This window comes from Pelodiscus sinensis, chromosome 6 (assembly GCF_052426305.1).
Source record: "Pelodiscus sinensis isolate ZL-2025 chromosome 6, ASM5242630v1, whole genome shotgun sequence".
Taxonomy (NCBI): Eukaryota; Metazoa; Chordata; order Testudines; family Trionychidae; genus Pelodiscus; species Pelodiscus sinensis.
The window spans coordinates 58,297,464-58,310,322 of record NC_143057.1 but is presented as its reverse complement, the minus strand read 5'-3'; the positions used below and the strand labels follow the sequence as shown (position 1 = coordinate 58,310,322).

The 12,859-nt window shown below is 42.3% G+C and overlaps 1 long non-coding RNA gene across 1 annotated transcript; it reads right to left on the bottom strand.

The window, feature by feature from the left end:
- Positions 1-331: 331 nt before the first annotated feature.
- Positions 332-10,606, bottom strand: LOC112547658 (uncharacterized). The gene is made up of 2 exons (XR_012904762.2): positions 5,075-10,606; positions 332-2,418 (listed from the first exon to the last, which is right to left on the bottom strand). It is a non-coding gene; the product is annotated as an uncharacterized LOC112547658 (long non-coding RNA).
- Positions 10,607-12,859: the final 2,253 nt, after the last annotated feature.

Below are 12,859 nucleotides of genomic sequence, written 5' to 3'. Positions count from 1 at the left end.
ACAACCAATTGGCTTGCAAATATGTGCTTACAAATTTGATATGGTGTTGTGTCAGTGTTGCTTTATATGACCGAGCATCATATTGTGAAGGCTGATTAAGGCAGAATAGAGACAAATTGATCACAATTATTTTGGGCAGCAAGCAGTGCTCTATTGACAATAATGAAAAACAATTACTTAGATATCATTTTTTTAAAACAGTACTGTCCTGAAGCATACAAATTCCTCACAATTTCTTTACTAAGTTTCTCATTGTGATGGAAGAAAAATTGTCCCAGTAGAGGAACTTGACATAGAATTTTAAAAAAATAATGTACATCAGATTAAGAGAGATAGTTCTGCTATTTGTTTTAATAGTAAGTTAATGAAAAGTTACATTACTTGAATGAATAAACATTTCATGATAGTCTTGCCTTAAATCACAAGCTTCTTACAACATTATGTGATAATAGCAGAGTCCATGATATAGACTCACATATTCATAGATTATAAAATCAGAAGAGACCACTGTGATCATCAGTAGAACACAGGCCAGTGATGGAGAATCCACCTTGTCCCTTGGCAAATTGTTCCAGTGATTAATTACCTCCATTGTTAAAAATTTGCACTTATTTCCAGTCTAAATGTATCTAGCTTTAATATCCAGCCATTAGAACTTGTTATACCTTTTCCTCCTAAATTATCACAGCATCACACTGGGAGTTTGTATTCAGCTGATTATCCTCAATGGCCCCCAAATCTTTTTCAGAGTCCCTACCTCATAGAACAAAGTTCCCTACTTCCTCAAAGTATGGCCTACATGCATAATTCATTGATATATAATTATACATTTGGACATATTAGAATATATACTGTTTACTTGCTCCCATCTTACCAAGAGATACAGATGACTATCAATTATATAGATGAACAATTTTTATAGATTATGTGGTTGAAAGTCATCATAGGCTGCAGAGGCAAAAATATTAGGCACAAATAGTAACATTTTCTAATTACATAAGAGATTTAGAGGCCTAAATCCTATTTTCAAGAGTGATTGAAGAGTCTAAGAGTTAATCAAATACAACAGGATCCCATTGATGTTCACTGCTGTTGAAAATGGAGCTTACCTAAATCATGTAGGTGCTTTGAAAACTGTACCACATATGAATTAGTTATTTAATGTTGGATTTAAATTGTATAGTATGTTAATGTGGATAGTATTGTAGTCTTTTTAACATTTGCATACATGATCCATGCTGTTGTGGCTTTTACTGGTACTCGTCAGTCACCACAGTCATTCTGAGATAGTGGACAGAGGTCAGTAGGTCATTAAGAGTTTGTGATATGCAGGTAATGTTCAATAATATAATTTCACTCTATTTGTCTTTTGACTTTTAGATCTACCAATAGAAATCAGAGAGCAACTCATAAATATTTTATTTTGTGAATTTAACATTTTTTCTGCTTGAAACTAGCAATTTTCTCACATGTATTCTTTATTCAATTAGATGCTTGGCATATTTAATTTACTCTGTGACTTCCTCTTTGAAAACTGAAATTTAGAATACTAGAATTATAGACGATTAGGGTTGGAAGAAACCTTAGGAGGTCATCTAATCCAATCCCAGCCTGCGCAAACCAACCCTAAATAAATCATCCCAGTCAGATCTTTGTCTAGCATGGTTTAAAAACATGCAAGGACGGAGATTCCACTGTAGCCCATTCCACTATTTCGCCATCTTCCTCGTGAAATAGTTTTTCCCAATATCCAACCTAGAGCATTGCTCCTCTTCCTCTCCCCCATCTTAGTGTCATCCATGAATGTGCAATCCATCCCATCATCAGATCATTAATGAAGATGTTGAATAAAACTGGGTCCTGGACTGACCCCTGGGGCACTCCACTTGATACCAACTGCCAGCTAGACATTGAGCTGTTGATCATTACCCATTGAACCAAATGTTCTATCTAGCTTTGTATCCACCTTTTAGTCCATCCATGCAATTCATACTTTTTTAACTGATTGGTGAGAATACTGTGGGAGACCATATCAAAAGGTTTCCTAAAGTCAAGATATATGTCACCACTTCCCAGCCCTCCCAAGACTGTTATCTCATCATACAAGGCAATCAGGTTGGTCAGGAATGATTTGCCTTTGGTGAATCCAATGTTTTCTGTTCCTGATCACCTTCTTCTCCTCCAAGTGCTTCAAAATGGTTTCCTTGAGGACATGCTCTATGATTTTCTCCAGGGATTACTGTTAGGCTGACCAGTCTGTAGTTCCTTAGATCCTCCTTCTTCCCTTTTTTAAAGATGGGCACTACATTTGCCAGTCCAGCTTTTCCAAATTGTTCTTAACCTCTTTGGCCACTTAAGGCTGCTCACCTCCTCCCCCATATGGTGTTGCCAGTGTAGCAGTCTGGAAGCTGACCTTATCTGTGAAGACCAAGACAAAAAAAAATTGAATCATTCAGCTTTTTCCACTTCAACTATCACTAGGTTTCCTTCCCCACTCAGAAAGGGTCCCACACTTTTCCTGACCTTCTTGTTGCCAACTTAAATTTAAGTTGTGATGTTTCACTGTAATGAACACAAGTCAAATTATATTGTTAAATCAATTAAACTCATTAAAAAATCTAGTGTAAATGTTCACAGAAAGTAAGTTTAAACTTCACATTCTGCAAGTATTCAAGTGTGCAAGCTTAAAATTCATGTTGCACAAGCTTTCATACTAGTAAAAGTCAATCACATGAACATTCACAGACAGCAAACAGTTACTATGGTGATGAGAACCATTATAAGAATCTGAGCTTAATAGAACACAGCTAAACTGAACTCATTTTACAATTCACATGAATATTCACAGAATATTTTTGTAGTTCACTTAGCATCCTCAGCTGGTGTATCTTCACATAGCTTCATGGATGTTAGTGGAGCTGTGCCAATTTACACAGACTGAGGGGCTGACCCATCAAGTTTTAGAAAGTAACTGAATTTCCAACTAATTATTTTCAACTCCAGAAGAATTATATTTTCATCACCATCTTTCTCCTTTTTATTGTATTACGCCCACTGAATATTGGAGACAACAGAAAAATGTGGCTCCCAACCAAAACTGTTGTAAGCAAATGTCCAGGACAAAAGAGTGAGGACAGATACCTGCTCACATCTAGGTCCTTTAAATTGCCTGCTATCCAATATAAAGGGAATAAAATGGGCTCTTATCAGCTCTGTTACCACTGTACATCCAAAAGATAGCAGAGTTTGCATGATAATAATGTCACATCTGAATGGAAAAGAACAAGCCTATTCTATAAACATCATAAGCATAGTATTCTTTTATACAAGATACTCAGTTGTAGAGTAATGTGATTCAGAGTCCAAAGTTCAGTTTTCCCAAAGCAAGAAAACTCCTGAGGTGTTTTTAATAATCCTGAATATATACACACTCACTAGGACAATAAATGGATATAGTTACAGAAATCTTAAACTCAAATACAAATATATTCAAAAGTGAAAAAAATCTGCATTTCTTCAGACTATATTTTCCTTTGCTCTCAAGAAATCAATTTGGGATAGTTTGGTTCATCCAATCAAACTTTTCCACATATTTAGAAGAAAATTAAGTACCATTTGTCAAAAGCTGAAAAATTAATAATCATTTTCAGAATGGCTATTGACTACAGCCAGATATGTAACCAAATGACATAGTATGCCATCCAATTATATTTATGATGAGAAAATACTGATTTTAAATATAAATGCTTGACATTTAGAAGCATTAATAGGTTCTTAAGGCAGATTAATTTTTGCTCTTCTATATCTGACTAACCACTGTAAAAAAAAACCCAACAAATCAATCATTATTAATATTTGATTCGTGTCTCCAAACTATCCTATTGCAGTGCATGCATGCCAACTACTCATCAAACCCTCCAGCAGTATTAGATATAAAGTGCTAGTCAGTCACTACATTCCTTATAATGAGGGGAAAGAGATATAGTTTAATTACCAATCCCCACTTAGAGCTTTCCTGTGGTTTGTAAATCACAATCCAGATTTGAGGAAACAAAAGTGCACCACTCCAGAAGAAGCTTCTGGTGCCTGATGGGTAGGACCAGCCAAAATCTTTTAAAGAGAAAACAGGGGTTTGGGGGGGGAACACTATGAGAAGTGTTGCTTTCCATTGAATTTTTTGACTTTTAAATAAAAAAACTGAAAAATCAAAACTTTTGATTCTGAAATGTTGCAATATTTTGCTTTGATCATTGTTGATTGAAACAAAACATTTTAAAGCAAACTAAGCAATGAAGGTGCTAATGGTTCTTCATATCTGTTTAGAATCTGGTGTTGGTCATCTTCCTTTCCAAGTGCTAACTAATGGTTCTTATCAGCCTCTTGTAACTATTTAGTCTTTAAGATGCTACTTTACTAGACTGTTTGTTGTTTTTTTAAGTTTTTCCTGTTACAGACTCACTCAGCTATCCCTCTAAAGCTTTTCTACCCACTGTCTTTTTTTCTTCCTCCCCGTCAATATTTTTTCCTTCTTCCCCCCTTCCCCTCCCTCGTTTCCTTATTTATTCTTGGATCTGGACTTCCAGCATTCCATCACCTGAAAAAGTGGGTTGTGCCAACAAAAGCTCATATCACCACCTACATGTTTTGTTAATCTTTAAATTCCTACCATACTATTTGCTTTTTAAGTTTTTCCTGTTACAGACTACCGCTCAGCTACCCCTCTGAAGCTACAAAACATTTTTATATTCGTGAAACAAAATGTTTCATTTTGGCTAAGTCTGCATTAAAACATGTGCTACTGAGCCACCACACTGCCTTATGAAGGTGTAGTTTAAGTGCCTCATGCTCCCACTCTCATTTATGGATTGAGTTCCCAGCCCAGATTCTCTCTCATGTAATACATCCAAGCTATGTGGCTCCCATGAAGCATCACAACAAATCAGCAAGAGACATGACCAGGCTGAATCATGGCAGATGTAGTCTGAGGACAACCAGTCTAAGCTAAGAAACATTGCTTCATAGTATGTTCATGAAGCAAAGTTACACAAGTCTTGATATCTTAAGTGTTACTTACTTCCGCTGTCAGCAGAGAAAAACACACGCTGCTTCTTTCACAGTTCTTCAAATGTCACTGGAGAGGCATCAAAGCCCCTCAGAGAAAGAGAAAGTGAATGATTAGCACAGAACATCAAGTCACTACCCAATTATCAGAAAACCTTGAAAGGTTTGATTAATTATCATTTGTATTAACTAAAGAGAGCCTTGTTATGGACCAGGTCCACATTAAGGTAGGCGCTGCAGATAGTCCTGGACCCAAAGGGTTTCCAATATGAATATAAATGACAGCAGATGATACAATACAGATCAACAGCTGAATATAAGGAGACAATGTAGTATTAATAAGCACAATAGGCAGTGTTCTCAGAACGAAGCAGGTATTATAGTTTTTGTAGGTATTGTGGCAGAGTTTCCACAAGGATTTTGAAGGAAGATAGTGAATTCATTTTGTAGATGGCTACAGGAAGCTCCTCCAAAGCAAAAGGAGTAGCATAGGAGAAAGCACAAAGTTACCTGCTTGAAGGCAATGGGAGTTTTGTCATGGACCTTAATGGAGTCAAGATTTCACACTTTAAGAACAAACTGCCCACTGATTGCTTTGGAAACTCAGCAAAGGTTCTAATTTCAGTTCTGGCCCCAAGTTCAGGGCTCTCAGAAGTTCAGGAATTCTCACCTTCTCTAAATCATTTCCCTCTTCCCTAATGCTGCATAAATACATAGAATTTTGAATTTTGAGTCATGTGTTGATTATGTGGATCTCTGGGGGTAAGGGTTTGGGAACCAACACTACCTGAAATAGCAGCTTCAACAACACACTAAAAATATCCCTATATGGAGTCTAACAAAGAATGATCCAAACAAATAGCTCAGGATAGTGTACAACCAGCCTGGGGATTACTAATTTCTATAAAGCTCTTTCAATTTGTTTGCAATATAAATGAATTTAGCCTTATTGTATTTAAGGCAATTTCTCTCACTTGCAATACAATAATGAGAGCCCCTCTTTCTCGTTTAGGCTACTGCCTATAGTAATATAGTCATCTGGAGTTCTTGGTGAGTCAGTCCCTTTTCAGCTTTCAATCATTCAAAATAATTTTCTATCATATTAAATCAAAGGGCTAGAGCAGATTCCTGCTATTTGAAAGATAGCATCAGTCAATAAAGGAGTCCACTCCACACATGAGTTTTATAGCTGTCAGGCTTTTTCAGACCATCTACTTCAGATTTCCAGATGCAATATTCATGTTGGTATCAAGCATTCAATAGTCACCTGTAGCAACAACTAATGGGATTTTCTGATCATAACAAAGGTCTGAATACTGTCCAGGTGTCTGTTAATTGATCTACAAAGGAAGTATTTCATTGTGTGCAGCCAGCTGACCTTGTTTAGATAAATCAATGCAAAAAGAGAGTATGGGGGGAGGGGTGAAACTGAGGTCAGGGTTAATCTGCAAATGTGTTTTAGTCTTTGCAGGATTTATATTAATCCAGTTTTATCTCTGATGACATTGATTTGAAGCAATCATAAAGTTTTCTTTATGTAGAATACAGTACAAGCCATTTAATAGCATATTATTTATGATCAATAAGACTGTGTCAAGATTTCCAAATGCTAATGTAAATAACACCAAAATATTTTAATAACAGAGTGGCTTTTGTTGGGGGGAGGAGTTGATGAAGAAGGTATCATGTAATAACATTATCCTCTTTTTTTTTAATTTCTGCCTAATACTTCCCAGAAGAAAAAAAGAAAGAAAGATACATTGATAGAAAAACACAGACGGGGACCACAGTCCACAAAAGGAATTAAAAAACATCTTCAAGACTTAAGACAAAATTTAGGTTTATCTCCTAAACCTCAGGTATTGTGGAAATGATGGGATTACAGTTTCAAGGTAAACTCAAAACAGAGTGCAGTACATCCATTTTAAACATTTGAGGTGACAGATGTTTTGGTTAAAAAGCCAAAATGACGCGCAGCTGTGAGGCAATTACTGCAATTAACTATCCTTTGTTTTCAATTGGTCTTGATAAGAAAGCTGTAGAGGGATGAAAGTCCTGTTTATTTTCACCCTCTCTGAGAGAATACCATTTTGGGAAAGATTAAGGACAAACTCACAGAAGTTCACTTGCCCCAAAAGTTTACTTTGACTTCCGATCCCTGGCTGTGCTATAACACTTTGCAGTCTTCCAGTGACATAGTGCAGCCAAAAACCAGTGTGGGTAGACATGGCAAGTATTAGGAAAGTTGTGTGCACTTTTACATAGAGGACCACCCCAGCCTAGAGCAAGTCTTAGGTAATAGAGAACAAAAAAGATGATGGGACTTTGGAAAAACGGCATGGCGAGTGGTCTGCTGTGCTCTGTTGTGTCTCAACTACATCAGAACCACTGGTAGCCTCTAGGCTGCTCTAACTTGCCACAGGATATGGCCAGCACAGAGCTTTGAATTAAAGCAGCCCCAAGGATTAGGGAAACAGAGAGGTGGTTTAATACCATTTTTTCTTGCCGATGCCCCCAACTTTCAGCAACCTCTAAGGTCTGGGACACTCTGGTCTGGCAAAGACCACAGATGTTGCTGAACTAGAGAGCCCCAAAGCTGAGTTAGCCAGTGGTGCAGCAGAGCCTGCAGCTGGCTGTGCTGGGAAGCCCGCATGGCCACCAGAGCCTGTGGAGCAGGGAACCACAGAGTTTGCAGACAGTGGAGCTGCTGGAGCTCTCTGGTCCGCAAGTTCTGGAAGGGCTGGACCAGGGAGGTCTAACCTGTATGTAGCTCATTGTGTTTAAATGGCATGTTATTCTCATGTCATTAACCCATTTATTTTTCATTTAATATGCCTTCACATAGTAAATTAAGGCACCATGAAATCTTGAAGAGTGGTCCATAAGATCACTAGCTTTTTTTTAAGCTATCCCAGACATCGTTTCCCTTTATAATAATTTTTTACATCTCTTATCTTTTGAGGGATTCTGTAGTATGTATATCTATATCAAAACCGTGTGTAGGCAAGGCTGGATGAACACACAATGTAACCATCTGAAACTGCCATTATTGCAGATACTCATGCCTCCTGTCAACTGATATGAATGCATTCACTCATTACGCCATCTACATTGTCCATTACATTGGACAGCCTTTGCTTGCTTTTTAGAGCTATAACTTGTAAGCCATTCTTGCAGCCAGTGCTGATCTCTGTGATTGCACAAGAGGTGAATGCATGGGTAATGATTTAGGGAGGTACTATATCAGAGACAGATGTGGTTCCGAATTCAGTTACTGTGCAATGTATTATTCCACTCTGAAATTCAATTTTCCTTTCAAGAATTCTAAGTATATTGTAATTTTAATTAATAATTAAAAACTACCATTATAATCATCATCATCATCATTATAATTTCTTGATGCTATATACCCACAGTCCTACAAGTGCTGTAATGGGGTACACTCACCACCACAGCAATACCAGCCGTTGGTCCTGGGAATTAGCTCCGATGGCAGGTGGCAGGATTGGTTTCAGGACACTGCCCTCCAGCAGTGCCCAAAACAGCCTCTAAGCTCCCCCCTTCCGGGGGCTGGCTGTAGGTCGGTAAACCTTCAGGAGTGGGTTCCTCCACCTCCGGTGCAGTGGGCGGCCAGTCCACCCCACTGCACTATCGTGACTTAAAATAGTCCAAGTCAGTGAGTCTATAGCCAGCCTTGCTTCAGGCTGGGGTGAGAGGTAATAGTTCATGTGCCCGGCCTTGCTTCAGGTCCGGGCCTTAGGGGAAGAAGTTCAACATATAATCAAGTCTCTCAGCTCACAGTTCTGGGCAGGGCAGCAATCCTAGTCCTGCCCCTTTAAGAGGTCCGGCCCGGGCCCCGAGACAGGGCGGGGCATCAAACACACAGGTTTGAGGAAGCTCCTGGTTCAGAAGCTGGGCAGGTAGCACACCTGCAGCAGTGTCAAGGGGGAGACTGCCACCCCGTAGGTGGGTGGCAGGGGACGCAGGCCCCCTCACTGCGCCCTGTCCCAGGGGCCCTGGATGCAGCAGTGCAGCTGCTACTGGTTCAGCAGGGACTCCAGCCCGCAACGTGCTGGCTTAGGGCTGCTATCGGCCCGTGCTACCTCCTGGGCCGCCACTCGTCGCCCCCTTCGCAGGTACCTGTGTCTCCCGCAGGTCAGTCAGGGAGTCAAGGGCGGTGTCGTCCCAGCAGGGTCTGGGCGACCCAATCCAGGCTTCGGTGGATCAGAACCCTGCAGCGTCCAGCAGGTTCACAAGGCCCCGGGGTTCCAGCAGGCTTCGGGGTTCAAGGCAGTCCCTCAGCTCTGACAAGTCCTCAGGCATCCGCTGGCCTCTGGGATCGAGCAGGACCTCCGGCTCAGGCAGGTCCTCAGACTGGCCAGGCACCAGCAGAGCCCCGAGCTCCTCTGGGTCAGAGGGTAGCTCTGCTGGCTGGCTTGGCCAGGCCTCAGCAGCCCAGGCAGGGCAGTCTTCGTCGGCCCTATGGAAGGCGGCTGTGGGAGGCCCAGGCCAGGTTTCAGCCTCGTCAGCCAGGAGCTCTGGGCAGGCCTCCGTCTCCCTCAGAGGCTGGCCCCTGAGTGAGCTCACGGGCAGAGTTCTTATAGACCAAGCCACACCCCTTAGCTTCCTGTTAGGTGAGGGCAGTGGAGCTAGACTGTGCACAAAGTGGCTTCCAGGGGGTACTTTCTTCCCTCTGGTAGTGGGGGACATCTCCACCCCACTACAGTGCCTATACAAAATTTAGAAAACAAAACTGCAAAAATGGTATAAAGGTAAGGCAAGAAGCCCTCAAATAAATTTGCAAAGTCTGAATTGTACTGTATATGAAACATTCAACTTATAATGAATAAAATGAACTGGACAAATCAAAACAAGCCTTCAGTACTGCTTTAAATGATACCAGGGTTGTGATCAGTGAATATTCAAGAGTCGTTTCTACTTGCCTCTGAAAGTTATGGAGCTTGATCGAAGCTTATGATGATTGCTTCTGCTATAAAATCCAGGCACAGGATCTCGGTCAGTGCTTGGCATGAGGTTGCATTGGAGGCGGTCAACATGGGTGGCAGGTGCTTGCAATCAGGCAGAAAAGCACCAATGCAGGCCACAAATGTACTTTAAAGCTGCCCTTCTTCAGCAGCTTCTGAAAGACAAGACACACATTTGGAAACATTCATTCAAACTCAGCAATCCTGCTAGCACAGAGAACAACAGTTTGGACCACTCCACAAGAGTGGAATAAATCAAGCTCACAGTCTGACAGCAGTCACTGCCATAGTCCAGATAACCTCGGGGTTTTATGTGCAAAAGAGTTGGGGGGAGGAGGGTGTAAAAATGCTCAACATTTAGCCTAATTCTGCTCCCAATGAAGACAATACCATTGACCTTGATAGAAGCAGAGTTAGGATGATGTTGAGGGCTTCTAGAAATTTTACCCAAGTGCATAAGATTTCCAGATACTGTATTTGAATTACAGGCAGTCCCCGGGTAACGTACAAGATAGGGACTGTAGGTTTGTTCTTAAGTTGAATCTGTATGTAAGTCAGAACTGGTGTCCAGATTCAGCCGCTGCTGAAACTGACCGCCAGTTCTGACTTACATACAGATTCAACTTAAGAACCCCAAGCGTCCCCAAGTCAGCTGCTGCTGAAACTGATCAGCGGCTGATTCCAGGAAGCCCGGGGCAGAGCAACTCTGCCTCGGGCTTCCTATAGTCAGCGCTGTTCAGTTTCAGCAGCGGCTGACTTGGGGACGCCTGAGGCAGAGCAGCTGGGGTGCTGCCGGTTGGTCCCGCAGCGCCGCTCCTCGGCGCTACTGGACCAACCCAGCAGCACCCCAGCTGCTCTGCCCCAGGCGTCCTGATTCAGCCGCTGCTGTCACTGACCAGCAGCGGCTGAATCAGGACGCTTGGGGCAGAGCAGCTGGGGTGCTGCCGGGTTGGTCCAGTAGTGCCCAGAGCGGTGCTGTGGGACCAACCGGCAGCACCCCAGCAGCTCTGCCCCAGGGTCCACAACAAAAGCCTGGTCTGCTGGGGGGGGCACACTAGCTGCGCCCCCCCCAGCAGACCAGAGACACCGGGAGCAAAGCCGCAGCCGCGGCACGGTCCCGCGCCTCTGAGGCTTTGCCAGAGCAGGGGCACCGTCTCCAGCAGACCAGGGGCACCGGGAGCAGCTTTTCTCATCCCAGAGGTCGAGGTGGCGGGACCGCTGCCTGCGAGCTCCGGGGCGAGAAAGCCCCGTTCGTAAGTGCGGATCCGACGTAAGTCGGGGACTGCCTGTATAAGCATTTCAAACTGAGTTCCATTAAAATGTTTGGTGTTTACTGCCCTACAGTACTACTGTACCTTAGGTTTGTGACATTGTACTTAGAAGCCTAAATGCATCAATACATTAGTAGTCAGTCTGAATAGTGTGCATCAAGGCTGCAGTGGTACCCACAGTGGCTCTTTAACGGTATTCCAAGTACGGAGGAGGCTGTGTGTGCCCATCCAACCCTTCCCCAAGAAGGCTTAGCTTATGCACCATCTGTGCACCATCTGTGTCCCTTTCACTTACCTTTCTTTAGCATGGTCACAATTTCATTTTTATTTCTCCTTTGAGTCTTCCAAAATAGAAGCTATGCCCATTGTAGAGGAATATTTCCTAGAAAGGCTGGACCTAAAAGTCTAAGTACTGTAATAAGATGGGTGAACTAGAGTGCCTTGAATTGAATGGGGATAATGATATAACAGGCACCACTGAAAGCTATTGGAATCAGAATAATCAATGGGACACAGTAGTATCAGGGTACAAAATTGATCAGAAGTGCAGAACAGGTCATGCTGGTGATGGAGTGGCACTATATGTGAAAGAAAGCTCAAATGATGTAAAAATCTTAACTGAACCAAACTGCTCCATGGAATCTTTATGGATAGTAATTCCATGCTCTAATAATATGAATATAGCAGTAGGGATATATTACTGATCACCTGACAAGGAATATGATAGTGACTGTGAAATGCTAAGGGAGATTAGAGATGCTATCAAAATAAACTCAGTAATAATGGGGGATTTCAACTATCCGCATATTGACTGGGTACACATCACCTCAGGACAGGGTGCGGAGATTAAGTTCTGCTTCTTGGAGCAGCTGGTTCTGGTTTCAATTCATGCTCCTTCGTTGTTAAGCTTCCCACACTCTCAAGGAAGCAGTTTTGACACAGCCCCATATGTATCTTCAATTTATCTCCCTTCATATTATAAACCGCTTTTCAAAAAGAACCATGTGTTTCAAATTCTTTATTATCACCCCTTGCCCTTTTGTACTTCCTAGATTATACTATATTGTAGCACCCAATCAGAGTTGGGTCTGAATTGTACTGCACTCTGCCCAAAACAGTTGAGGTGATGATCCCTGCTTCAAATAGCTTTTAGAGTCCCCAACATGTAAATTGCAATCTACTAGTCAATCCTGGGGACTCTCTCAGTCGATAGCGATCACCAGCTGGCCTGCTGCTGCGGCAGGCTTGCTCCCTACCTGCCCTGGTTCTATGCTGCTCCTTCTGCATTCCAGCCTCCAGTCCCATCCCTGCACTCCCTTTCCTGCCCCAGCCCAGAGCCCATTCCTACAGCCAAATTCCCTCCCAGAGCTTGCACCCCAATCCTCTTGCACCCCAACCCTCTGTCCCAGGCTCAGCCCAGGGCCTCCCCTTTATTGTGAACTTCTCAGCCCCAGCCTAGAGCCTGCACCCCCTCCTGAAACCCAATCCTCTGCCTAACCTAGTAAGAGTGAAGGCAGAGGAGAGTGAGCAACAGAAGAGGTG